At 40.2% G+C, this 27,497-nt stretch overlaps 1 long non-coding RNA gene across 1 annotated transcript; it reads left to right on the top strand.

Annotated features, from left to right (window-relative positions):
• Positions 1 to 4,027: 4,027 nt before the first annotated feature.
• LOC112621046 lies at positions 4,028 to 22,711 on the top strand. The gene is made up of 3 exons (XR_003118647.1): positions 4,028 to 4,074; positions 11,703 to 11,908; positions 22,244 to 22,711. It is a non-coding gene; the product is annotated as an uncharacterized LOC112621046 (long non-coding RNA).
• The last annotated feature ends 4,786 nt before the right edge of the window (positions 22,712 to 27,497 follow it).

The raw sequence follows: 27,497 nt of genomic DNA, 5'->3' as shown, positions 1-27,497 counted from the left end.
CAGTGAACAAATCACCTCCTCAGGACTGTGACACATGCTATGATAGACGTATTTACAAAGGACTATAAGAGGACTGTATATTAAGTGTTTAGGGATCTGAGAAGTTTCAAAGAAATTGTGGCATTTGAACTAGATATCAAAGAATAAGGCTCAGGTACAACTTCATGTGAAAGAGACAATATTGCCAAAACCAGGTTAACTTCATTCTTCCAGCGTTCCAGTTTTTTCCCAAGTACAATCAGTGTACCATTTTTTTCTGAGACCCAGAGCCATTTTCTTTCATTGGCATGTTTTTAGGCTTATTTTTCAGTAACTCCAGTACCCTTGAAGTTTCTTTCCTTAGATCTTAAACAGATACATTCAATTGGGCATTACTACATGGTTTGAGGATAATGTCTTTATACAAAGGTAATATATGCACTTGGTAAGAGAATGAATATAAAATGAAAAGCAATAATCTACCACTGCCCCACCCAGCAGTCCCTTTGTCCAGCCATAAACAGAAAATAACAGAACTGTACTCATTTCGAAACTGTACACATCATTCTGCTCTTTGCCTTTTCTACTTATCTGTTTAATAACTTAGAGGTAATTCTTTTTAATAGTTAACTAGATCTCTGTATGGATGTGCCATAAGTTTTTAGCCATTCCTTTATTGATAATTGAATTGGATTATACTTTCATTATTGTAATTATTGCTGCACTGAACATCCTTGAAATGATTGTGTGGGTACAGCCATAGGATAAGTTCCTAGCAAGGAATTGCTGAGTTAAAGAATGTGTGCATTTAAATATTCATAGATACTGCCAGATTGCCTTCTTAAACTGTACTACCTTATACTACCACTCAACATTTATGAGTATATTTCCCTGCCCCTTTTACCAGTTTTTGATTATTAAACTTACTAGTTTTATCACTGCATTAATATCTGATAATTGTTGATTTGTACGTAAGGTTTGAGTGATTTTTTTATACATTGGTAATCTGCATTTCATCTTAGCCAATTGTTTTTAATAGTGAATTACTAGGGTTTTTAAAATTTGTAAACTCTGAATATTGGCTTAGTTTATATGTATTAGAACTGTTATGATTATTTCGTACTTAAGTTTTTTTTTCCCCACACAAACCAATTAATCTTTTCTTAGTGCTATTGAATTGTGTGTCTTGCTCACACCAAGGTTTATTTATAATATGTTATCCTCTTACTTTCATAGTTTCATTTTTTGTGTTTATATTTTTGATCTGTCCAGAATTTATTTTCTTATATGGAGTGAGGTAGGAAAATGGCTACCTGTTTGTTGTAATACACTTTATTTGATGATCCTTTCTTTCAACATTTATTTTAAATCACCATTACCACATATTTCAGTATCAGTTTGTATGTAAACTGTATTCTGATCTGCTTATATGCCTATTTCTTCTGCAGTACAATGTTTTAATGATTTCAGATTCGTAACACTTAATAACTGACAGAATGAACTACCTAAACATTTTGTACAGACACTGTGGCGGATTCAGCTACATATCATGGCATTATGCCACGAATCCTTTCCAGCATTATTGGCAGAAATAGCCACCCTTAAAATATTCCCCTCATGATCCTCAGAGGTTCCAAGGGTACAGTGTCATGTGTACCCAGAAATGGGTTGCCCTCTTGCCCATTCCTGGGCTGCCTCCTAGGGACAGTGACTCCAGTTAACTTGCTACTTCAATAGGCACTACCATCTTCTGCTGGTGACTTCTGTCATCTTGTTTGACCCTGGGGAAAAGACTTACCTTCCTCTTTGTTGCCCACAGTAGAGACCAGACTTTCCTGACTTGTTCCCGAATAATGAAAGAAAGGGTCCAGATAGTACTTTATGAGAGTGGCCAAGCCCCAGTGGAATCCTTTCAACCCTTACCAGGCTAGTGCTCTGCCTTCTTTGCTACCTGTTTCCAGGTCACCAAAGGTAGTTCAGCTACCCCACTAGAAACCTTCAGTTATCAGCACTTCTTTAGAATTGGAGTCAAATTAACATCTGCACTAAAAGAAATGAGGAAGGTTCCCCCTCACCTGAGTCTAACACTCTCAACACCCTCCTCCCAAAATTCCTGCTGAACCAACCTCTCCCCTGGGAAACTGACAGTGAAAACATTTAGTCTTTTCAGAGGAAATTACATCAGAGGAAATTTACTCAGAGAAATGTGGTCTGGATTTTGGATTTGCAGCCCAATAAGAAAATTGCCTAATGGTATCAGGCCCTTCATATCTGTGGGTTCCACATCCATGAATTCAGCCAATTGTGCATCAAAAATATTCAATAAAAAATATGACAAAAATATAAATACAGTATAATGGTTATTTACATAGCATTCACATTTTAGGTATTATAGAGATTAAGATTTAAAGTATGCAAGAGGATAGGCATAGGTTATATGCAAATACTATACCATTTTATATAAGATATTTAAACATCCATGAGTTTTGGTATCAGAGGGGGTCCTGGAACCAGTACCCCAAGGATACTGAGAGACAACTGTCTGTTTCACAGACTGTATTGTGTTTTTGTTTTTTTGAGACGGAGTCTTGCTCTGTTGCCCAGGCTGGAGTGCAGTGGCGCAATCACAGCTCACTGCAAGCTCCGCCTCCCAGGTTCATGCCATTCCCCTGCCTCAGCCTCCCGAGTAGCTGGGACTACAGGCGCCCACCACCACGCTCGGCTAATTTTTTGTATTTTTAGTAGAGACGGGGTTTCACCATGTTAGCCAGGATGGTCTCGATCTCCTGACCGCATGATCCGCCCGCCTGGGCCTCCCAAAGTGATGGGATTACAGGCGTGAGCCATTGCGCCTGGCCGTCTGTATTGTTTTTACAAATGGGGCAGCAACCAAACCCAAATGAGGCCGCATCAGGCTCAGCCCTGTTCCTGTTTTGTCTCCCTGCACTAAGGGTTTCAAGCATATCTTAGGGCTGTGGTCAGCTTGTTAAACGAATCAGCCTTGAAACCTAACAGAATGTGACTTTACAAATATTTCCTCATATTATGTTCCTTTTTAAAACTAGCTCCTTACAAATCGATCTTTATTTCAGAAATGGAACGGGGAAAGGAATGGGGGAAATACTAAGTGAAATCACCTGTATTTTCTTAGGGACCCTAACTTAGACGTGACCAGCTATTTCTGAGATTCTTAAGTAAACTGTTTTTTCTATCTGAAAGTCTGACAGTCTTTGCCATGTTAAGCTATTTCATGTCTTATACTTAGACCCACCTCAGGCTACTTGGACAAATGCTCAAATAAATTGACCAAATGAAAAACGTGTTCAGAGGTCGAGTGACTTGGAGTAAGAACAAGTGAAGCAGAACTGAGTGGTGGAACTCAACCTGCGTCTGAAGTTTCAAAACACATCAAGTCTAGTCTTTTTGTATTTTAATAATATACAGACTTAGAGGGTGGAAAGAGATGAAGTGTTATGTGCTCATAAAATCGATTTATAAGTGACCTCATTATAGGGTCAGTCACCTCAAGATAATATAAGTTCTTGATTTACTATATTAATGTAACCTTTGCTATGTATTAATCAGTATAAATTTATAATTCAGTAGTCTACAAATCCTAAACTTAAAGAATATTTTCTGAATTTGCTCTTTGATTACTCCACATCTCTGCATAGAATTTTCTGACACTCACTCATCAGGATGTGTTTATAAAGGGTTTTCTTTCTTCCTCTTCACATCTGAATGATACAGAATTACCCAAACTTCCTGTTGCTACTGAACTGAAGCAAGAGAAGCAAGGGAAATTGAAACTGAAAATGTGAACCAGCGACTTTACCCAGAAGCACAGTTGTTGGCATCAATGAGATTATTTTTTAATGAAATTAAAGAAAGTAGAGGTTTCCTTTCAACTGACACTTTTTCTCCAGACTACTGTGCGGCAGGATGGTAGTTGTTTCCTCTCAAGGGAGCTAAAAATTAACTTCATCCTATGGCATGATGTATTAAAATCAGGAGTGTTCATGGTAACTTTCTCTTTCACCTCTCCAATAGGTAATCTCTCTTAAGAGCCAACCCAAGCTATTCCCTATATACAAGGTCAGCAAGCATTTGATTCATTTTGTCAGCTTTAATATAAATCAAAATCACCCCCAGGAGGCTGAGGTGTGGTAAAACATAAAATCCCCTGTTGCCCTAATAGCCAGTCAGTCACCCCACTCTTTCATATGGGAAAGAACACCAGAAGCAATTTGACAAGTAACAATCAGGCTTCTAGAGACATGGACAATTGCTGTTAACTCTTGACTGTTTTGACAACATTTTAGAGCTATCTTTTAGGAATATTAGCCTCCCCCATTAACAAAACAGAGGGAAAAACTCATTCCTCAAGGACCTCACTCTTCATTTAGTTCAACAGTTTGGATGGAGAAGGGAGATATATCTTGAGGGAACACAAGTACATTGATCCCATTTTCTACCTCACTACATTGCTTGCAGGAAGAGGTCAGCAACTTGGTTCATCCCTTTTTTTTCTGCTTCAGTATTTTCGTTGTGTCAAAGTAACCAGAGTTACTTAAATTGCATATTGCATTTCCCCATAATTTCCATTGAATAAAATTTAGGTGTACACTTAAGCTTGCTGTAAACATGCAAGTGAGTTGGGAGAAAACATTACCATTAGAGAAGTGGAAAAAGACTAACCCCCTACTCCATCACCACCAGTCAGGTCTTGAGTGAAATCTCCCACTTACATATTACTCTCACAGAGAATAAACACCATTTCTTTCAGTAAGGATCTTCTGATCTGTCATTATGAAGGGAGGACTAGCCAGACTGAGGATGTGGTGAGGAACTAGGGGAAGCACAGACAGAAGAAACTGCTTTGACAGGAGAAGCAACTTTAAAGTGTTGCTTAGTCCAGGCTCTGACCTAGGGTTTGGTTTTTTTGAAGTCTTTGTCATTAACCCTTCCCTCACTTTCCTTCTACTCTTCAAGTCCTATTCTTACATTCGTAGGAATGACTTATTTTTGCCCCCAGGTATTTTGCTGGTCCTGGGATTGCTGAGAGGAAAAGATATAATCCTGCCCCCAGGAACTCAGTGTATAGAGATGGCTCCTCCAACTTAACTATTACAGAGATCTGATGATACTTTTCAGACATGTCAATCCAAAATGACCGATTAAGGATAAGGACTTGGAAGTAAAGAACATATCTCAGAGACAACAAATGCCCATTCACCAAAGATAAAGCCATGAACTGTCCAGGGCGAATGAGCTTGCCATTTGGAGGCTAAGCTTTACGTGGTAATTTGTAGAGTTTGGGGGAGGTCACTCAGTAACTTCTGTAATGAAAAGTTTTGTGGCAGCCAAGCGCAGTGGCTCACGCCTGTAATCCCAGCACTTTGGGAAACTGAGGTGGGTGGATCCCTTGAGCCCAGGGGTTTGAGACCAACCTGGGTAACAAGGTGAAACCTCATCTCTACTAAAAATAAAAAAAATTAGCCAGGTGTGTTGGCATACAGCTATAATCCCAGCTACTTGAGTGGCTGAGGCATGCTAATCAGTTGAACCTGGGAGGTGAAGATCACAGTGAGCCAAGATCGCGCCACTGCACCCCAGCCTGGGCAACAGAACAAGACTCTTGTCTCAAAAAGATAGAGTTTTATTGGTAGTATTTGTTCTCTATTAAGCCCATCTATTGAGTTCTTGATTTCATTTATCAAATTTTTCAATTCTAGAATTTCCATTTGGTTATTTTTTTTATATTTCCAGGTCTCTGCCAGTGTTCTCAATTTTAATTTTTATTTCCTTAAACATTTTAAGCATAATCATTATAGAATCCATGTTGGATAGTCATATTATCAAGATCCCCTATTGGTCTAGGTCTATTGTCTTATTTTTTTGGTATTCAGTTACATTTTCTGGTTATTTTTGGTTGAATTCTATCTTTGGCAGGAATATGTCAGTAGCCTTTTGAATAGGATGAATGAATCTGTTACACCTTATGGAAGCCATAAAATCTATGCTGCCCCACATGGTGGCAATACACAACTGAAAATCTAAGAACCCCACCGACCTTCTGCTGACCAACATCATAGTGAGGTAAAGAAGTCTCTGCAAAGAGTTTAGCAAAGGATTATCCTTAAAGAATCAAATGAGATTGTAACCAGTTCATCTTGCCTGCTGCCCAGATACAGCCAATTTTTAAAGACAGGAAAGTGCAATAGAGAAAGATTTTAATATGCATAGAGCCAGTTAAATAGGAGACCAGAATTTTACTATTATTTAAATCAGCCTCCCCCAAAATTTGGAGGCTAGGGTTTTTTAAAGACAATTTGGCAGACATGAGTTAGTTCCTGGGTAGGGGCCGTAAGACCAGATGAGTCAGTTTACCAGTCTGGGTGGTGCCAGCTGATCCATCAGAATGCAGGGTCTAAAACATATCTCAAGCACCAATCTTAGGTTTTACAATAGTAATGTTATCTATAGGAGCAATTGCGGAGGTTAGTAATCTTGTAACCTCTGGGTTCATGACTCCTGAGTCATAATTTTTAATCTTGTGGCCAATTTGTTGATTTTACAAAGGTGGCCTGGTCTCCAAGATACATTTTACCCAAGATGTAATATCACAGGAAACCAGAACCTTCCACTCACCTCTCATACACAACTGGCTTTATTAGTTTCCCACCACATTCAAGAGCACCTGATGCCCTAAACTGTTTAAGGTTGAGTTAAGGAGTGCTCTTTTCAAACTATCCCAACTTCCATGAAAACCAAAGGTATCAGAAGACCTAGAAAATATCTATAGAATTGGATATCTTGGGACATGAAACAAGTGGATACTTACATATGTGAATCTCACGTGTCTTAATATCCAGACTGATTCCACCTTGTCCTATTCTTACATACTATATATTTTTCTCTTGGGAAGTTTTCTAATACTAGCTTAGCATCAGCATGTCAGTTTCAGTCAAATTAACACTTTAAAAGATCCCCACTGGAGGTCAGTGAGTCAGGGCACCTGCTGCTCTACAGAAGGGCCCAGTTACAACCTGAGGAATAGCACTTCATCAGAGCTACCTCTCCAGGCCACATTCCCCACTACCCCAACCAACTACTCAGGAGAACTAAGATGGATTTGTGAGGAATAATTTCCTTGAGCCATTTTTCCAAAGATAGTGAGGCATTCTTAAATGGCATTCATTTGAACTTTGACACAATGCCATTATTTTGTAAATGCCATATCCTGGATAACTAACTATGGCTGACAATCTACCCCTCATCACAACTGTGCTCAAATGCAGATACCTCTAGTGCATCATTGAACAAAATGAAGTTCACATACTTAAGGCCTCTCTGAAATTTAATTTTCACCTTTCAATTGTTCACTTTTGGAACTTTTTTTGCGGGGATGAAACTGAAACTTTAAAAAGAAAAATTGAAGCTTGTGATGGGATTCTAAAATCTAAACAATTTACTTTCCAATCATATTTTAAACTGTTAGATCATTTGTCCATTTATTACCAATTTAACATGAAAACAGACATGTGTGCATGGACACAAACAGGCACACGTGTTGAAGGCCTCTAGCAAACAGTCTATACTCAAGGTTGATGAGACTTGTTCAATTCTATTGCTAGCCACAGATGAGCATACAGGAAGGTGGTAGGACCCAGGTATGTCCGACCCACAGCCTGTGGGCTGCATGTGGCCCAGGACAGCTTTGAATGTGGCCCAACACAAATTTGTCAACTTTCTTAAAAAAAATTCTTTTTTTAAGCTCATCAGCTATTGTTAGTGTTAGTGTATTTTATGTGTGGCCCAAGACAATTGTTCCATTGTGGCCCAGGGAAGCCAAAAGATTGGATACCCCATAGTACCTTTGACATTGACGCCTATGGGGAAATGGAGGGAGCAGAATTGGGTAGAGGGAGAAGCTGGACCATTAAGCAGTCCTAGCAAAGGCCTAAGCCAGTTCCTCAGGGAAACTGTGCAGCCAGGATAGCCCTTCAGTCTTGTTCTACTTGAGTCTGTCCTTGCTACCCCAATATTTACCAGTCATTGGAGGAGGACTGACCTTGGACAAGGTAGGAGGGAGGAGCCATGACCTTGGACAAGATGGCTCTCTCCAACTCCTCTTAATTCCCTGAGAAGACCTCAGCTGAGGGTCATCAGCTGCCAACACTCCCAGCAGCTGAAGAATGGGTGCCTCAAACTTGAAGTGGGGACTGGCCCACATACCACAGTGTTCCCTATAGAATGACAGTTTTTGAAAAAAGTGACCATGAAGCTCATCTACAGCTTCTGTCTTCAAACCTGTAATTTTTTTCATTTTGGTTTTTCAAGATTATCCCAGACTCTCCCATTTCCAGTAGATTTCTTTGTGCTTTGATTTTTGTTTGGTCGTTTTTCTTTTTTCTAATTCTATTTTGAGACAGGGTCTCACTGTGTCACCCAGGCTGCAGTGCAGTGGCATAATCATGGCTCACGACAGTCTCAAACTCCTGGGCTCAAGAGATTCTCCCACCTCAGCCTCCTGAGCAGCTGGGACCACAAGCATGTGCCACCATGCCCAGCATTTTAAAAAAATTTTTTGTAGACACGAGGTCTCCTATGTTGCCCAGGCTAGTCTCAAACTCCTGAGCGCAAACAATCCTCCTGCCTCAGCCTCCCAAAATGCTGGGTTTACAGGCATAAGCCAGTGTGCCTGGCTTGATTTTCAATATTTAAACAATTCCAATTTGAAGATTGAAAAGCAGACTAAAATAATATTGGCCTAAGAACTGCCAAAAAATTCTCTGGACAACTACAAGGTATTCCTTGCTCCAAAACAGTAATTTCAGATCTGCCAGAACCAATCTGGGCTTCTGTGAAAAGGAGAATTGAGCTTAGGAAGGAGGGAAGTGGGTGGCTGCCAGTGCAGTGTGATTGGAGTGGCCGTGGAAAGATTTCCCAGACCTATCTGCTCTGAAATCATCTTTATTCATGACAACTTCTGAACTCCAGAAGTGCTTACCTGTCAGTGTCACTCACCCATCTCCTCTTGCTGTTTTTCATTTTGTGTCTAACTGAAATCCTAGGCTTGAATACCTGAGGCCCCGAACCTCTCAAGGTCAGGTCAGCCTGCTATTCCTCTATGTCCATGGGACCCACAAATGCAGCAAGTGAAATTGCCATCATTCCTGCGCCTTGGTTTTTGCCCAACATAGGATATGATTATACCTACATGGAGCTGCAGTGAAAGACATGATATGTGCTAATACTTCACCTGGAGATTGGTAATTACCAGCTGATAAGATTGAAGGCTGAATGAGAGCCACTGGGGGAAAAGGGTGCTGAACAGGGAAGTGGACAAACAGCTATGGTAGGCAGAATTTCTGAAAATGCCCTCAGGGATGTCCCATCTTAATCCTCAGAACCTGTGAAGATTGAGATATCACTTCCATGATTATGTTATAAGGTACAATTAACCTTAGAATAAGGAGTGTGCTTGCATGGGCCTAGTGTAATCACATAAGCCTGTAAAATTAGCTTTTCCAAAGAGGGGCAGAAGAGGAAGTTAAAGAGTTGCTGCTTTGAAGATCGAGGGGACCACATGAGAAGCAATGTGGATGGCCTCTAGGAGCAGAGAGAGGACCCCAGCTGACATCCAGCAAGAAAACAGGGACTTCAGTCTTCAAACCACAAGGATGGAATTCTGCCAATATTCTCAATGAGCTTGGAAGTGGATTCTTACTCAAGCCTCCAGGGAAAAGCCCAACAATACTTCAATTTTGGCTTGTGAGACTCTGAGTAGAACCCAACCTATCCTGCCTGGAGTTGTAACCTACAAAAGTGTGAGATGATAAACTGGTGTCGTTTTAAGCTGCTAAGTTTGTGGTAATTTGTTGCTGCAGCAATAGGGAACTAGTACAGTAGCTAAGACAAACAAGTCTACTTGTCACTATTTTTGAAAAACACTTTCTTTGGAAGAAACTGGAATCTGCCTCTAAAACCATCTGGCATCTGGCATAAGGGGAAGGCAGACTGAGATCCAAAACTATTATGTGCTGGCTTAAGCTTCAACTTTATGTATACCAAACCATTTATACCTCACACTTGCCCTCTGTGACAAACACTACTATTATCCCAATGTTATCTCCATGGGCTTCTAACTGCTATTCGGAGAAATGAAATGATTGGTCCAGTAAGTTCTCAATCCTAGCTGTGCACCAGAATCACCGAATCACCTGAGGTTTGCTTTGCTTTGTTTTGTTTTTAAGCTAATGAGCTTTTAGAAAGTCATGATGCTGAGGCCTCAACCCTGACCCACTGAATCAGGGAGGCCCAGACCTCTTGCACTTATGAAAGCTCCTGGATGATTCTGATAAAACCCAGATGTTTGGCAACCAATGGTTTAAAGTGTCGTTAATGGACACCAGCATCAGATGCCCACAGGGTGGTGGTAGCCACTGATATTGTGTCCCTAACAGCCATCCTCTACTACCTCACTTACAACAGGACCTCAGGTGTGCTCAGATGGCCACATGCCTGGCCAAAGGGTACAAAAACCATGGTTGTCTCAATTTTCAGCTCTAGTCATGTTATCACATTTCTCTTTCCCAATACCATCCTGTGAAGGTTAATTTCATGGAGCAACTTGACTGGCCATGGGGTTCCCAGATTAAACATTATTTCCAAGTGTGTCTATGAGAGTGTTCCCAAATAACAATAGGATTTGAATCAACAGACTCAGTAGATTGTCCTCCCCGACATGGGTAGGCATCATCTAATCTATTAAGGGTCTCAATAGAACAAAAGGTGGAGGAAGGAGGAATTTGCCCTCTTTTTCCTGCCTCATCTCTTGACCTGGGTCATCTCATCATCTCTAGTCCTTAGACTGGGATTTGCACCATCAACTCCCCTGGTTCTCAATCCTTTGGACTTGGACTGAATTACGCTGTCAGAGGCATTTGAACGAGAGTGACTCCATCTTGCATAGGGGCTAGGTAAAATAAGGCTGAGACCTGCTGGGCTGCATTCCCAGGAGGTTAGGCATTCTAAGTCACAGGATAAGATAAGAGGTGGGCACAAGATACAGGTCATAAAGATCTTGCTGATAAAACAGGTCGCAGTAAAAAAACTGGGCAAAACCCACCCATACCAAGATGGCGACGAGAGTGGCCTCTGGTTATCCTCACTGCTCATTTTACGCTAATTATAATGCATTAGCATGCTAAAAGACACTCCTACCAGGGACATGACAGTTTATAGATGCCATGGCAATGTCAGGAATTTACCCTATATTGTCTAAAAAGGGGAGGAACCCTCAGTTCTGGGAATTGCCCACCCCTTTCCTGGAAAACTCATGAATAATCCATCCCTTGTTTAGCATATAATCAAGAGGCAACAATAAGTATAAGGAGCTGAGCAGCCCTTGCAGCAGCGCTGCCTATGGAGTAGCCATTCTTTATTTCTTGACTTTAATAAACTTGCTTTCACTTTACTCTATGGACTTGCCTCAAATTCTTTCTTGTGGGAGATCCAAGAACACTCTTGGGGTCTGCATCAGGACCCCTTTCTGGTAACACCACCACCAGCTTTCTGCAGATGGCAGATTGTGGGACTGACTTCTTAACCTTCATAACTGCATGGCCAATTTATCATATTAAATCTTATTTTCATTATATATATCTGCATCCTACTGTTTCTCTGAAGAACCCTAATACATTTCCATCTCTTTGCAGCTAGAATCAGCCAAAAACATATAAGGAGACTCCACCAGGAGTGGGGAGTTCTTGAGAAAGCTTTTGCTTCTGAAAAAAGATACAAGTACACAGGAGAGCTGTCTGGTGCCATTCCTTGAGCATGTGAGAGACTGTGTCACTGGGAGCAGCAGTTATCTCTGGCCATAAGTTGAGATGACTGGGTGAAACGCTAAAATGTTGAGAAGGTAGGACAAAAAGAAAGAACCGGGGACCCTGATGACATTGTTGAGGTGCATCAACCCTAGAACCATTATTAAGAGATTTATTATGTGAGATGTTATTATTTACTGTTTTACTACTTGCAGCTAAAAGCGTTTCTAACTGTGTACAGGACTACTTTTAAACGCAAGAAAGAATTTCTGGTGTTGAGGACTGGGTTATTTGCATTAACAACAATCCAATTCTTTGCGCACTGAAGTCTAAGTCACCCGCATTCTAAGGTCACCTACACAGATAGTGATGAAGCTGCTTCTAACTGGTCCATGTTTTTTCCACTCTATGGTACTAAAAACAAATAGAAAAACACCTGCATTCCTCCCTTTTTACACACTCCCTGTGGCAATGTTGGTATTAGACATAGCAGAAAATAATAACTAAGAAAATAACCTGAAGAAAACATGTCTACAAGCTTTTTGTTAAGGAAAAAAAAAAAAAACCCAATCTTTAAAGCACATATTTATTTTACAAATAAATCAGAAATAATAGGTATATGGGGAGAAATGAGAGAAAGAAAGGAAAGCCAAGATAGTGTTCATTTTTCACATTAATTTCAAAGAACAAAGTATGATATGGGAGGTCAGGGGTTTCTGAAAATGCTCACCACAACCAATTTACACAACTTTTCAGAAATATGTTAACTCTGTATCCGAACACACTTTAATAATCTAGATATATAGAGAGACACAATCGGTTTGTCTAAAGAAGCTTCCAGATTTCCCATTTAGTGTGTCTTTTACCTTCACCATAACCCTAAGTCATCTCTGATAGTTCTCATTTTGGAAGTGATTGAAAGTGATGGAAAGTTGTGTGTGGGCTCCCTAAAGAGAGTAGCTGCGTCCCTTTTGTTCATTGGCCTACCCATAGCCTGCAGCACAATGCTTTGAACATAGGGAGTATTCAACCAATGTCAACTACAAGATCACAGAAGGCCCCTTATACTTTAGGAATGTGTGTCTTGTGAGACACCTGGGATATATCGCTAGCTCATTTTCTCAGACAAAACCCAAACCACAGAACAGTGACATACTTCTGTAAAGGTCACAGGGTGAAGCAGCTCTCTCCAAATTTATTCCTGTGCACTTTTCCCCAAGTTTATTCCCAACAATGCTTGATACACTCTTCTTTAAAACCAGCCTCAGACACATCTGTTCTATGAAGACTAAATGGAACAGAGACGTAGCTATTTACTCTCAACAAACAACATTCTGCCATTTAAAAGGAAAAAGTGAACTTTGTGGGTTCCTGTTGTATTATTAGGATTTAATTTCCTTCAGATGGAGATGTGTAACTGATATTACATATTATATACTGTACAGTCACTAATATAGAGAGATTTAATATGCATTCACTATGACAATGCATCAGAGAACATGGTTTTTTGTTTGTTTGTTTTGTTTTACCCTTTTATCTTCATACCCCGGTTTAATGTTTTGCAAAAAGAATCGGCATTTCATTAAATATATAAATAAATAAAAGACTGGTTTTTCCAGATTCACTAAACAGGTGTTGCTTAAGGCAAAATTTTTATAAACTAAAAAACAAAACAAAGGAGTCAGAACTCAGTTTCTGTAACTGTTCCAACATGAAAAGGACTAGTTATTACCTTAGAGGAAATGTCTTATAATGAATTGAAGATTTTTATTGAATCTGAATTGGTCTCTTGCCCAACACTAATACTGACATTTTTCCTGCTGAGTTGCAATTGACAATTCACTTTTGGAAGAATTTATGGGAAAATATAGCATCATTCTATTTCCCGACCCCAAGTTTTGTTTTATTTCTCACACTATATAGATGATGAGTCTCAGAGAACTGGGGGCTTCTTTGCTCCTTGATGGGGAAACCCAGCTGTGTGCTTCATGCAGGGCTGTCCATAGCCTACAGCACATGGCTTTGAACATATGAGGGGGTGTTCAATCAATGGCAACTGCAAGATCCCAGAAGGCTCCTCACACTGTGGGGACTGATGGCCTCTTATTCCCCAATAACTCCTGTGGTGTTTCCAGCTTCACTCTTACATTGGCAAGTAGGGATGGAACGTACCAACTGCAGTGCGAATGAACTATGCACCTTATTACGTCAAACATTGAAACTCTGGTATTAAAAAAAAAATTTTTTTTTGAGACGGAGCCTCGCTCTGTCACCCAGGCTGGAGTGCAGTGGCGCAATCTTTGCTTACTGCAACCTCCGCCTCCCGGGTGCAAGTGATTCTACTGCCTCAGCCTCCTGAGTAGCTGGGATTACAGGCACGCAGCACCACGCCCGGCTGATTTTTGTATTTTTAGTAGAGACGGGGTTTCACCATATTGGTCAGGCTGGTCTTGAACTCCTGGCCTCGTGATCCACCTGCCTTGCCCTCCCAAAGTGCTGGGATTACAGGTGTGAGCCACCGCGCCTGGCCCATTAAATTTTTCATGTGAGAAGATATACTTGTTATCATGAACACACAGGGAGGGATTTGATCGTAGCCAAGCATTGAGGACATGTGAGTTTGTGAGACTTGAAAAACTCTGGATACCAACATCTGATCAAGTGGAAAATTCATATGCCTAGCAAAAGTGGCCCCTGTGACTGGTGAACTTGGTGGCACTGACATTTTTTCTTTAATTGCATTGAAAGGGGATGTATCAAACAAGCTTCAGCATGTTATTTAATTATGAGATCTGTTTTAAAATTTAAGTGAAAAACCAGGATATCTAGAAGCAAGTTATAGAGAATGCAAAACCTATTCCCCTTTAGGTATTCAGCTTGATGCGCCAAGTGATATTAATGGCTGTAGTCAGCTGTTGTTATTTTTGCAGTATCTAAGGGAGAGAGCATATATGAATTCTTCTCTTGTGAACTGCTTCAGTTAACTACGAAAGGAATCAATGTGTCCAATCTCATAAGATTTCTTTTTGAAACCTTAGCTAATACTTCATGTGTGTGGATCAATTCTTACTGAGGGTACCTCCTGCTATGCTTGGTAAAACATCGAGCTTTGCTGCCTAGAATACAAAATAAAATAAAAATAAATAAAAATGAGTAGCTATTTGTATAATGCACTATTGTGCACTTGCTGCAAGAAGTTTACCTGCAAAAACAAACAATGTTCGGTCTTCTTTATAAGGTAACAAAAACTCCACCAAGAGAAAGAGCCAAAACTTTGCCTCTTCATGATTTTTTTTAAAGGAATTGGTAAGCTGGCACATCCATTTCCATATAGAAATTAGGTGGCTCCCCACTGCAACATGTTTATTTTGCAGCTAGATAAAGTTATGAAAATTACTGAAGCACTTCTCTCTTTCATCCTTCTGAGAGGGTAGTCTTCCCTTAAGTTGTCTTGGGTGCCCATCTAATTGAAGAAAGAAAGAATGCAAAAATACTATATTTTTCCGATTCTGGCATTAAAAAATAAGATTATGCAGGGAAAAAAACAAAAAAAAAAACAAAAAACTTTCAAGTCAGATTATTTCCTTGAGAGATTTCCCAAATACTCTGTCTCCTCTTTAACATAACACAGTCTGAGCCTGGAGAATCCAGCTTATGGAATTCTCCTGTGGGCTAGAGGAGAAACCTTTGCTCCCTATGACAGCAAAGCTTCAAGACCTGCTGCTACATGGCAGAAGATATGACATTACAAAATAGACAACCCACCCGTTTTTTTCCCTGAAGGATGGTGGAAGAAGGAAGCAGAATGGAAAAGAAGAACTAGGAAAGCCAAGTACAGAGATGATGTGTGTTCCAAGCACCACCCACCTTACCCCACCCCCACCCTACCCAGCTTAGAGGACTGAGGAAAATGCAGAATTAGGGATGGGTAGGGCTGCTCTTGTCCTAGTTCTCCCCTTGGGACTGGGGGGGACGGCCTCATAGGCTGTTCTGCACCACTCAGAGAGAATCCATGTCACTTGGCAGTACAGTAGGTCAGGATAAGATTGTGGTTGCCCCATGTGGCTCTGTGGTATTTATATAAGATCCTGCAGCTGCTGAGTCCCTTGTGGGGAGTAGCCCAGTGGGGGTTGTTATAGTGGCAGTGGGGTGCCCTGTAGAGAGCATTATAGAGTGGGTCACCAGGCCCAGGATTAGAAGTGTCTGTAGCCCTCGAGGAACCAGGACGGGGCTGAATCAGTCAAGGAGAGATGAGATGACTGAGTGGCCACAAAGTCTTCCCACCCCTACCCTATCCCAGATGAGTCCAAGCTCTAACCAAATGAAGAGCAAAGAAAGAATGATTTCTTCTCAGGGACTGCGTTAATGATTCCCAACCATCAGCATTGAAGAAGAGGTCTGGAAGAATGTAAAGAATGCTAAGGCTTGTGTGGACAATAGAGGGGAGCATGAAGATAATCCACAGCCTGCAGGCAGGGACTTCATGGACACTCTGCATGCTGCAGCAGCCGCAGAATTCAGCCACAGGTGCCAGCTGGGCGAGTACCAACCAGGTGGATTAGGTCCACCACCCAGAAGATGCATAAAAAACCACACCTGTCCCCCCAGCTCCACAGAAGCTATCTTAGGGAAGAATCAGTGGGGATACTCAAGATCAACAACGTGGAAGGCTCTTTTTCTGTCTTTTCTCCAAGAGCTGAATATTATCTGAAGAGATTACTTACTAATTGGAACTAAGATTTCACCCAGATAGGGCTAAAAGTTAGAGATTTTTCCCCCCACTACTAGAGATTTCAGAGAGAAGTTCACAACATTTATAGATAAAAATAAAGGAGCATATCTCAATTGTGGTATAAGTTAAATTTGTAACTATTATATTTGCTTTTGAAAGCCATAAAAGTCTGCTTATTTACAACCAAATAATGCCATAGTTGACAATTTTAAGAAATAGAAAGTTTATCCTTTACCTAACATATGAAGTAGCTATATTGAAACATGAAAATGAACACAACTAATTCATCTAAACATTGATCTAATAAGAACATGGTGTGACCAGAGAGAAATTATTTGCTCTTATAAGAAGATTTTAGTGGGGGATAAAGCACATTGAAATAATTTTCCTTTTCTTAGAGAAACTGTTTTAACCAAATGAAAAAAATGACCATTGCAACTGATATGACAACATACTTTGCAACAATTGAGTGACTCATTTTTATGGATTTTTTTCCACTAGACATTTCATGTAGAAAAAAGCAAAAACGAAGGATACTGGTTTTCAAAAATTTCAATTCTATCCATGATTGTCTTCTATATAAATTGTTTTTACTTAATTACAACTCAGTGAATATATTTTAACAAGAAAGGCTTAGGAATTTCTGAGAACTTGACTAGCATTTTCTACAAATGGCAAAGAGAGCAGTGAAGATTATGTGATTTTAGATTTTTCTCACTTTTACACATCAAAATAAGGACTAGAAATTGATGTTGACACGAATATAGTTATTTCCAAGGGAAATGTCCTTATTTCTTGAATATCTTGGAACAAAAGCTAAAGGAGTATATATTATTTTTATATGGCAATAACTTTAATGTGTTATTATTAATTCAGGGTTATAATAAACTCTAGTTGTGTTTTCACTCTATAATTATAATTAGTTAAAAAGTATATCCTCTCTTCATTATGTCCGTGATGCTTACATGATGCTCATCATGTCAACATTCAATACATTAGCTCAGTGTCATCCCTTCCCTCCAGTGTTCTTCCAGCTGGCAGTCCTGTACATCCATTTGTCAATGGCAGCTCCTTTTCCTTCTTCATTGGCAATCAGTCTAGCTCTAGTTTGAGAAAAAAAATGATGCAATTGCCATATGATTAAGACCAGAGTTCAAAATTCAAACTCAGCACAGCTTTCCAAAGATCTGGTACTTAAGTTCCGTTCCTATAGCAGCAACTCAACACAAAGCCCACTGCCCTGATCTAAATGTAACCAAAACTTAATGCAAGCTTTCATTTTTCTCTCATTTTAAACCATGTCTTGTAGGTTTTGATAAACTATATGTGTTACGAAGCAACTGGAAAAGCTAGGGCACTGTATAATCACTGTCGATGTAAAACAAATGTAGTAACTCTGTCTAAATTGTAAGAGCACATGTTGAACATAGAATCATTTCAAGCAAGCATTTTCTCATGAGCTATTTGATCTTGAAGGCTCAGCATGTTGACATTCAATACATTAGCTCAGTGTCATCCCTTCCCTCCAGTGTTCTTCCAGCTGGCAGTCCTGTACATCCATTTGTCAATGGCAGCTCCTTTTCCTTCTTCATTGGCAATTAGTCTAGCTCAAAAACGTTGGGGCCTGTACCCGACATCTCAGCCTTCCTCCCTCCTTACTGTCCTTGTTGTTGTCCAGTTATTATATCTTCTCTCATTCCAATGGGCACCAGATTCATTTTCATAAAAGTAGGTAGTGTAGAAAATCCTTACATGTATAGCATTTTGTTGAAGTGTGCATTGGTTAGAGTTGAGCAATTAGAAAGATTGTCTAGATTCAAAGGCAGTTTTTCTACCAGATGTCTGCTTCTCCCGAGAAGAAAGTCTGTCTCACACAGTTTCATCCCCAGGTCCCAAGGGGTCCAGTGGGGTGTCTGAGCTTGCTTCTTGGGAACAAAGACATCTGGAGTTCTCCCACACTGCTCGTGCTGTGCAGATGTCTGGGAGGCTCTCCTCTGCTGACTTGATGCTTCCATTTCTCATTGTGTCTAGGTCAGTCTGGCTGTTCACTTCAGTATCTCAGCCACCCACCCCTTCTTACTTCCAACAAGCGCTTAAAGTAGATTCCGTATTGGATGCATATACTTTTTTTCACAATTTTATCAAGAAATCAAAGTACTGCAGCATGTTTACTAATGCTGCAAAGACAAGTCCCTCATACAACCCTTTTCCAATCTCCACACTGCCTCGGCTCCTGCCAGTCTCAGAGACCGTACACTTAGACCTTCCTGTTTTCCACAAGGACTCTGCCTCTTTGGCCCAGTCGCCTGGGTCACCTGAGCTCATGGCTCTCCATCCATAACCAAAGACCTATCTGAGTGCCACCCCCTTGGGAGGAACTCCTAGGAAACTCACACAAATTTTATGGATATAAAACTTACTAGATATAAAATATCTAATGGGTATACATGAATTTATTTCTGCGTATTTTTTTGGTTAACAAAAGAATTTTAGATTAACAGCAGCTCCTATCAGGGTACTTAGAAAAAAAGAAAAAAACAACAAATTAGTCATAGACAAAAGGAAGCAGAGAAAGTTGGCAGGAAAGGAATAGAGATATGTGTAATAGAATACTGAAAAGATAAAAGAAGATAATGTAAAATAACCTAAGGCCTAAGAACCAAAGCATGTGAGGATATATGAGCAAAGAGAAGTACTGAAGAGCTGGGATGCTGGGAAGTAGGTGATGGGTGTCAACAACCTGAGTTACAAATTCAGAAAAAGATTTGCAGCAAATATGGCTAGTTATCTATGGGATTCCTTTTTCCTTTTCTTCTGAAATAACAAAATACTTATTTGTTTAGGGCAGAAATTTTATCAGTTCGAAATATTTAACTTCCTAGATGCCCCCCTTTGGCTAAGGGGCAGATGTGACACCAATGAGATGCAGGTGAATAGGGTTCTAGAGGCTTTCCTTCCACAGCAGGGGACAAAGCCTCAGAAAGAAAAGCATGTTGCTATTCCCCTCTGCTCTTTCTCCTAATTCCTGCCTGGTGAGTGCTCCTGATGCTGACAGATGCAGTAGCTATCTTGCAGCCACGATGAAGAAAACAGCATGACTAAGGACAGAAGGAGCTGAAAAGGAGATGACACACGATTTCTGATGAAAGCCTTGAGCCACGACATTTTTAAAATGAAACTAGATACCTCTTACTGAAATGATGCAGGGATTTCCAGTTAAATTTCCAGCAAAAGAATGAAAAATGGAAATTAACTATAAATCACTTATTTATGTAAAATAATATTAACATAATTTCTATTTGGGGTTCTGTCTTTGTTGTTGTATTTTAGTAAACCTTAAAATATAAGAGATTTAAAATTTACTTATAAACTGAGTCTGCCAAGTGCTTTCTATTTCTTTGTGTATGGTTTTAAGTTCTTCAGCCTTAAATAGTACTTCACTGGGTGTTTTCAGGAACTTACATCTGTTTGGGGAGGAACTGCTATGTTATAATCCTCTATGACTTTAAGTCCAAGGATATACACACCCCAGCAATCACAGTCTTATAGCCACTAATTCAATTCTTCTTACAGCTCTTGGGGTTTGGGTGTAACCCCTTAGAAGCCAAGTTATTAGCTGAATAAGGAACTAACACCTCCAACAATGCTGTTCACTCAGCAGGTTTCTTAAAAAACTCTTTGTTATCCAAGCAGCTCCTAAGGATATACACCCAAGATGAGTTATGGAGAATTAATTACTGACTCCTGAGAATCTAAGAATGGGCAGCAGCCCAGGTGTTCTCATCCTTGAATCATGCTGTTTCATAGATGCAACTTACCTTAGGTCAACTTAGTGTTTATTTTTGATAGTGCAACAAGTATAGACTTCAGACATTTTTCCAGTGACTTCCTTTAGGAAATCTGAGTATATATTTGTTAACATTAATATGCGATACGAATAAGCTTTCTAAAATTTGGACAAGTGGAAAAAAGTGGTATTTCTGTTCTTTGAATAAAAAGCAAATATATTTAAAACATATGCATAATATATCAGTAGGTAAATTTATCAAAAGGAAAAAATGATCAATCCTATTTAAACTACCCATTTTACAATTACAATCGTTTCTTATTCAGAAATTTATTAGGTCAACTTAAGTGCTATTTATTACATCAGAACTACCAACACCTTTATTACCCTGTTTGGAAGACCGAACATGGATCAGATGTTAGTTCCACCTTAGATACAGCGAATCATTTCTTTCCATTTTAATAGCTGAAATTTAGAAAGCAAACGGATCCAGAGGGGATATGCCCACAAGCAGGAGATGAACGTGTTCCAAATGGCAGTGTATTTCCAAGGAGACTTACAGGCTTTTTATTCCAAGGATTGGCTCAATACTCATTACTCAGAAAATGTGTTTGATCAGGCGAGACCTTCAAATTTGAGCTCCTCTGCAGTCAGGGGAATGCTAATGACTGTCTGACAGCTTGTCACAGACATTGGATTTTTTTTTTCGTAGCATCCCTGGCCAGATTTCCTCTTTTCTGGCAGCTGTGCTGGTGCAGACTGCCAAGAGGCACCATACCCACCATCTTGAGAGGATTCTGTTTCCAGCAAGCCTTCTTTTACTGTCATCTATGTATTACATCTCTATTTCAAGTCTCTCCAGAATTTATAGTCATACTGGGGGTTTAGTTTCAATTTGCATTTGTTTGTTATGTGGCTTTACATGACTTTTTGTCTACTTCATGAATCTGTCTGATCTTCCCAGTAGATCAAAGTACCCAGAGGTTCTGATTCTCTTTGACATAGAGAAGCTCCCCAGAGACCATGCCTTTGATTTCATTTATAGCCCTTTAGGATAGTGTTTTCCCCTTCAAACTCTCTTGCAGACTGGTAAATGTCCTAAATTATTGAGTGAGGAATAGAAGGAAGGGAGTAGGAAGTGAAACCCAAGACAAGTCACAATACCTGTTAATAAAAGGGAGGGGTTGCTAGGCAGGAAATCTTTGCCACTCTGGTCTTATCTCTTAAAGAACACTACCCAGGATTGCTCATCAATCATTGTCAACTATTTACTTTTACCTTAGGGTAAAATGACCTTATATGCAGGTAGTAGTAATTATTAGAGTAATATATGATGCCTAAACAGTATCTGCAGGTGGTAATAACAAATTAGAGTTGTGACAGGGCAGTGCTTCACAAATGTTCCAACTCAAGGTACAATCTCAAACTTGTTCCAGCTAGTACATGCCCAAGTATAGGGGTTAGGGGCTTTGTCTTCTACAACTTCACCATTCCTAAGGTGTTTAGATCCAAGTATCTAATAACTTATTACTCTGGTTTTTAAAAAGGACAGTTGTTCACATGAGAATAATTTCAATAGGGCTGAGATTTTTTGGAGCATGGTAGATGGGCATCACTCCCACCAAGGCTTGCAGGCAAAGAGGAAGTCAGACATTGACATTTCTCAGCATGGGTACATGTGCTGCAAGTCACCTATTGGTCAGTTGTGAGAGCAGGTGCAGGAGAGTGTATATACAAGTCAACGCTGGGAGAGGCATGTATAAGAGCTGAGGGCTTATAGCAAAGCTTGGGCAAAGTAAGGGGTATGGTTGAGCCAGGAAGTCTACGAAAATGAAAAGGCCAGGGTTAGAACCTCAGGCCTCAGATCTTGGTTAAATCCTAAAAAAACTGCTCATTGTGCTTCTGTTGCAGACAATACATAGGAGTGAATGAGACAGAAAGCGAGACCATGAGGATGATTAAGAAGAGCAAGTACAACATGGCTGAGACTAAGTGTCCAGGGAGTTGAGAATAAGTGGCCTATTGTCATGTCCTATATAAGTAGAGTTTGTGGATGGGAGGCCAAGAACACACCAACAAATGTTGAATACATCAGTCAAGGGCCTATCGAGATGATCAGGATGCTGGCTATTGGAATGTTTATCCTCCCACCCCACCCCAGAAGAGGACCTTCTTGGCTTGTTCACCGCTGTTTCCCAGCCTGGCACACAGCAGGTGCACAATGAATATTCAGTAAAATCAATGATTAACTAAACTGGCTAGTATTCCATCTCACTTTCATTACTGGAGAACTGAAGAGCCAGCTAGCCTACAAAAACTCATTCTGGATTTAGAAGCAATAAGAAAACATGCATTCAAATAAAATCAGAGAATCCTTCTAATGTTTCTTCATGTGTCTCTCTTTTCCCATCCCCAACACCATTTATTTATTTTTCTTGACCTGCAAAGGATCTGTTTTGTCCATGATGAGTCCCAAAAATAGCCCCCAAAGTGGTTCTCCTCACCTACCCCACCCCACCGATGCTGCATCACATGGTAGGGTGTTACCTTGCTCCTCCATGCAGGGAGCTTTTCTCAGCACCACTAAGGTACCAGGGAAGTGGTAACTGGGAACAATTTTTCCCAATATAGATAAAGCCTGCATTAAAAAGTACGGTGATACATAGGCAAGGGGTAGATGGGGCCTTCCTAGAGGACACGATGTCTTCCTGAATTTAATCCATTAATAATCAACAAACCAGCCCTACTGATTTAATGCCTAGGCTTTGCTGCCTGACTATATTTAACAAAGCTTTCGAATGGCAGGGTGATTTCCTACAGGAATACTGAGTTTTTTCCAGGGACAGATGTAGCCTTGGTACATTGTCTGGTTATGTAGAAGTTTTTTTGTTTTTTTGTTTTTGTTTTTGTTTTTTTTAACTGCACTTGTGCTGTTCTCCTTTTTTCAGCTTGTAGCTGGAGACCCTTTGCTGCTACCTCAAAACCTTTTTGAAATTAACCAGTAATAAATAAGATCTTTCTCTATAGACAGCTTTTTCCAAAGGAATAAAAGAATTAGAAAATATGGAGGATCCATAGTATGCATGCCTTTGGTTTCCTGAGGTCCCTTAGGTGATATGGAATTCTTTAAAAATGTAGATAGATTTTGATAACATCATAATCAAGATCCTAAGAAATCACTAGCATCCATCAGACTGTAAAGTTTCTGAGCAATTCTCTCCCCAACCCCCATCCTGAGCCTAACATTGTGACTTGCTCACAGCCTCACTGGATAGATAATGGTTAGATAAATGAAAGCATTCATTAATCAATGTGATGTGAAGAATTTGGATAAATGATTCCTATTTCTCTCAGTCTAACAAGGGGAAGTAGTCCAATAAACATATCTGTAAGTTTGATAGAATTTGTAAGTTCTTTTGAATATTTGGAAATCTGATTTCATTTTTAAGACACACAGAGTCTATTATGATAGAGCAGTGAATTTTATTCAGTTAGGTAATTTTGCGCTTATTTTTAACCAGTTTGTTGTTTTTCTTCTTTCTTGTGGTTTTCACTATAGTATTCATGGATCCTATTAACAGTAAAGAAAGTGGCAGACGCCAGGCATGATAGCTCATGCCTGTACCCAGCACACTGGGAGGCTGAAGCAGAATTATTTGAGGCCAGGAGTTCAAGACCAGCCTGGGCAACACAGTGAGACCCTTTTTGTTGGTTTTTTGTTTTGTTTTTGTTTTTGTTTTTTAAGGAGAAAGTGGAGATAATAGGTTACTCCATGGTGAGGCTTGGGATGGTGGTGGGAATGGAGTGGAGGAAGGACTCCCTTCCCAATGACTAGATATGTCTTAATTTGTAAGAGGGCTCTCTCCCTTGTGACTTTCTCTCCTTTACCTATGTCAACTTTGTGTTGGGAGTGTTCAGTACAATATGTGAATGGAAAATTCAGAAATGAATGTACCAATAGAAATAAAGATATATGTGGGTGTTGCTTTTTTACTTTTTCAATGAAGATCTGATCCTTTGGTGCTTTACTTGGTCCTAATCCCACTTTTCTGTGAGTTGTGGCTGAGGATTTGTCGTTAATTATAAGATTCTGGTTGTTGAAGCTGTTGTTTGCGCATGAAGGACTACTCAGAATATCACTGTAATTACACATCTGCCCCTCCGAGTTCTTCAAAAATAGGAACATGACTGATATGTTTGGAAAAGGTTAAAAATATGCTTAGTGCTAAAGGGAAAATGAGCTAAAAATTTCCTGGTATTTTATTATAGTTCTATATTTTATGATGATCTTTATTGCAATAGTAATATCTTGACTTTATAAAATTCTTTCATGTTTTAACCCTTGGTGTCCATACTTTTGCTTCTGGGAATATCATGCAGGCTTGATGTAACCATTTTGCTTATAAGAAAAGCAAATTGGGTCAGGCACAGTGGCTCACACCTTTAATCCAAGCACTTTGGGAGGCCAAAGGGGACAGAACACTTGAGTCCAGGAGTTCGAGACCAGCCTGGGCAACATGGTAAAAACCTTGTCTCTACTGAAAATACAAAAATTTGCCAAGTGTGGTGACATACGCTTATAATCCTAGCTACTCAGGAGGCTGAGGCATGATCTTTTGTCAATTTAGTTTACAGGGCCCCAGCCACAGAACCTAGAAGGGTAAAAGAAAAGATCTCTCCTGCAATGCAATAGAAGAGTTTAAAGGATGTGACTCAGGGTAGGTCAGAGATCCACAAGTGGTTCATTTCTGTTGTCAAAATAAGTACAGTGAAAATACCTGTGAAAAGTAATAATTTAGAGACTATTAGTAAATAGTTCTTTGGCATAAGGTCATCTGTCATATTATTTGGCTGGGGAAGGAACTTAGGTCATCCTCAGCTCTGGGATGCCTACACGGCAGGCAGATTGGTGCTTTTTGTAGCCTCACATAAGACAGAAACAAGCAGAGGGCAAAAGATAGAACTCAGCAGGAGAAAGTCTAGTTGACAGAGCAGGAGCATCGCCATCTTGGACAAGCACTGCCATTTTAAAGTTCACCTTGATCCAAAACTGCCTGAATCCAAGGGCATCAGCCTAATGGCTAAGGTCAGCATGACCATAAGCCACAAATGACATCTCTGACCACAAACATTCCAACCATAAGATAAACCCCTCCCGAACCAGAGACATTCCAACCCTGCAATAAACTTCTCCCCCACACAGAAACATTCCAAGCCTGTGGTAAGTTCTTTCACCCTGAACCCTGAAATACTCTTAGACTGTATTTCTTTCCTCTTTAACTCTTACATTTCATGCCAAAACCCATGATGGGTGTCAGAAGTAGAGGTTCTCTTGCAACCCAGGAAACAATGGACAGCAGCTGCTCATCCTGCTGGATCCTGAGAGTCTCTGGCCGCCCACCCTGTCTTGTCTCTCACTTCACTTTTCAAGCCATTTGCATGAGAAGGACAACTAACCTGAAGGGGACTGCAAGGCTCGGGCTGCGGCTACTCTCCAGTGAGCCCTCAAAACCCTCAGGTCTCAGGAATCCATCTCCAACCACCTGCAACAAGTATTTCGTTCTCTCTTCTCTCCCTCTGTCTTTCCCTTTTTCCCTCTCTCCCTCCCTCTCCCACACACATGCACAGCTCCACTCCAAGAGGCCCTTTGCTGATTCCAACCAGAACATCCAACATCACACACTAATCCAGCTGACTTTTAAGGGCTGCCCTCCCCTGGCTTTCTCATGGTACCTGGGAAACTCAGGTCTGCTGTCCTGGCTCAAAGGACCAGTGTGACTAAGCTAGAAGACATCTTGGGGATGCCTAGTTTCTTCTCAGCTTGACCATCCTCTTTAGAAAGAGGATTCTGGGTCTCTGTCTTTTGTCTGGGGATGCCTAGAACCAAAACAGACATCATCGGCCTCTTCTCACCAGTTCACATGGGTGCCAAACAATCCCACATTCCTACATCCTCTACACTGGGCTGTCTCCTTCATAAACTCCCCAAACTTGCCTTACAGGGAAGCATAAAGCCAAAGCATTTAGCCTTTTCTTGCAACACTGCCTGGTCCCAATACAAATTTTATTTTATTTTTTTTTTTAAGTATACTTTAAGTTCTGGGGTACATGTGTACAACGTGCAGGTTTGTTACATATGTATACATGTGCCATGTTGGTGTGCTGCACCCATTAATTTGTCACTTACATTAGGTATATCTCCTAATGCTATCCCTCCCCCCACCCCATGACAGGTCCTGGTGTGTGATGTTCCCCTTCCTGTGTCCAAGTGTTCTCATTGTTCAATTCCCACCTATGAGTGAGAACATGTGGTGTTTGGTTTTCTGCTCTTGTGATAGTTTGCTGAGAATGATGGTTTCTAGCTGCATCCATGTCCCTACAAAGGACACAAACTCATCCTTTTTTATGGCTGCATAGTATTCCATGGTATAGATGTGCCACATTTTCTTAATCCAGTCTGTCATTGATGGACATTTGGGTTGGTTCCAAGTCTTTGCTATTGTGAATAGTCCCGCAATAACATACGTGTGCATGTGTCTTTATAGCAGCATGATTTATAATCCTTTGGGTGTATACCCAGTGATGGGATGGCTGGGTCAAATGGTATTTCTAGTTCTAGATCCTTGAGGAATCGCCACACTGTCTTCCACAATGGTTGAACTAGTTTACAGTCCCACCAACAGTGTAAAAGTGTTCCTATTTCTCCACATCCTCTCCAGTACCTGTTGTTTCCTGACTTTTTAATGATCACCATTCTAACTGGTGTGAGATGGTATTTCATTGTGGTTTTCATTTGCATTTCTCTGATGGCCATTGATGATGAGCATTTTTTCCTGTGTCTGTTGGCTGCATAAATGTCTTCTTTTGAGAAGTGTCTGTTCATATCCTTTGCCCACTTTTTGATGGGGTTGTTTTTTTCTTGTAAATTTGTTTGAGTTCTTTGTAGGTTCTGGATATTAGCCCTTTGTCAGATGAGTAGATTGAAAGACTTAGGATTGTCTTGGCAATGCAGGCTCTTTTTTGGTTCCATATGAACTTTAAAGTAGTTTTTTCCAATTCTGTGAAGAAACTCATTGGTAGCTTAATGGGGATGGCATTGAATCTATAAATTACCTTGGGCAGTATGGCCATTTTCACAATGATGAACATCAATGGGAAAATCCTC

Source organism: Theropithecus gelada, chromosome 3 (genome assembly GCF_003255815.1).
Source record: "Theropithecus gelada isolate Dixy chromosome 3, Tgel_1.0, whole genome shotgun sequence".
NCBI lineage: Eukaryota > Metazoa > Chordata > Mammalia > Primates > Cercopithecidae > Theropithecus > Theropithecus gelada.
The sequence above is the reverse complement of the archived record's forward strand: the minus strand, read 5'-3'. Positions and strand labels throughout refer to the sequence as shown.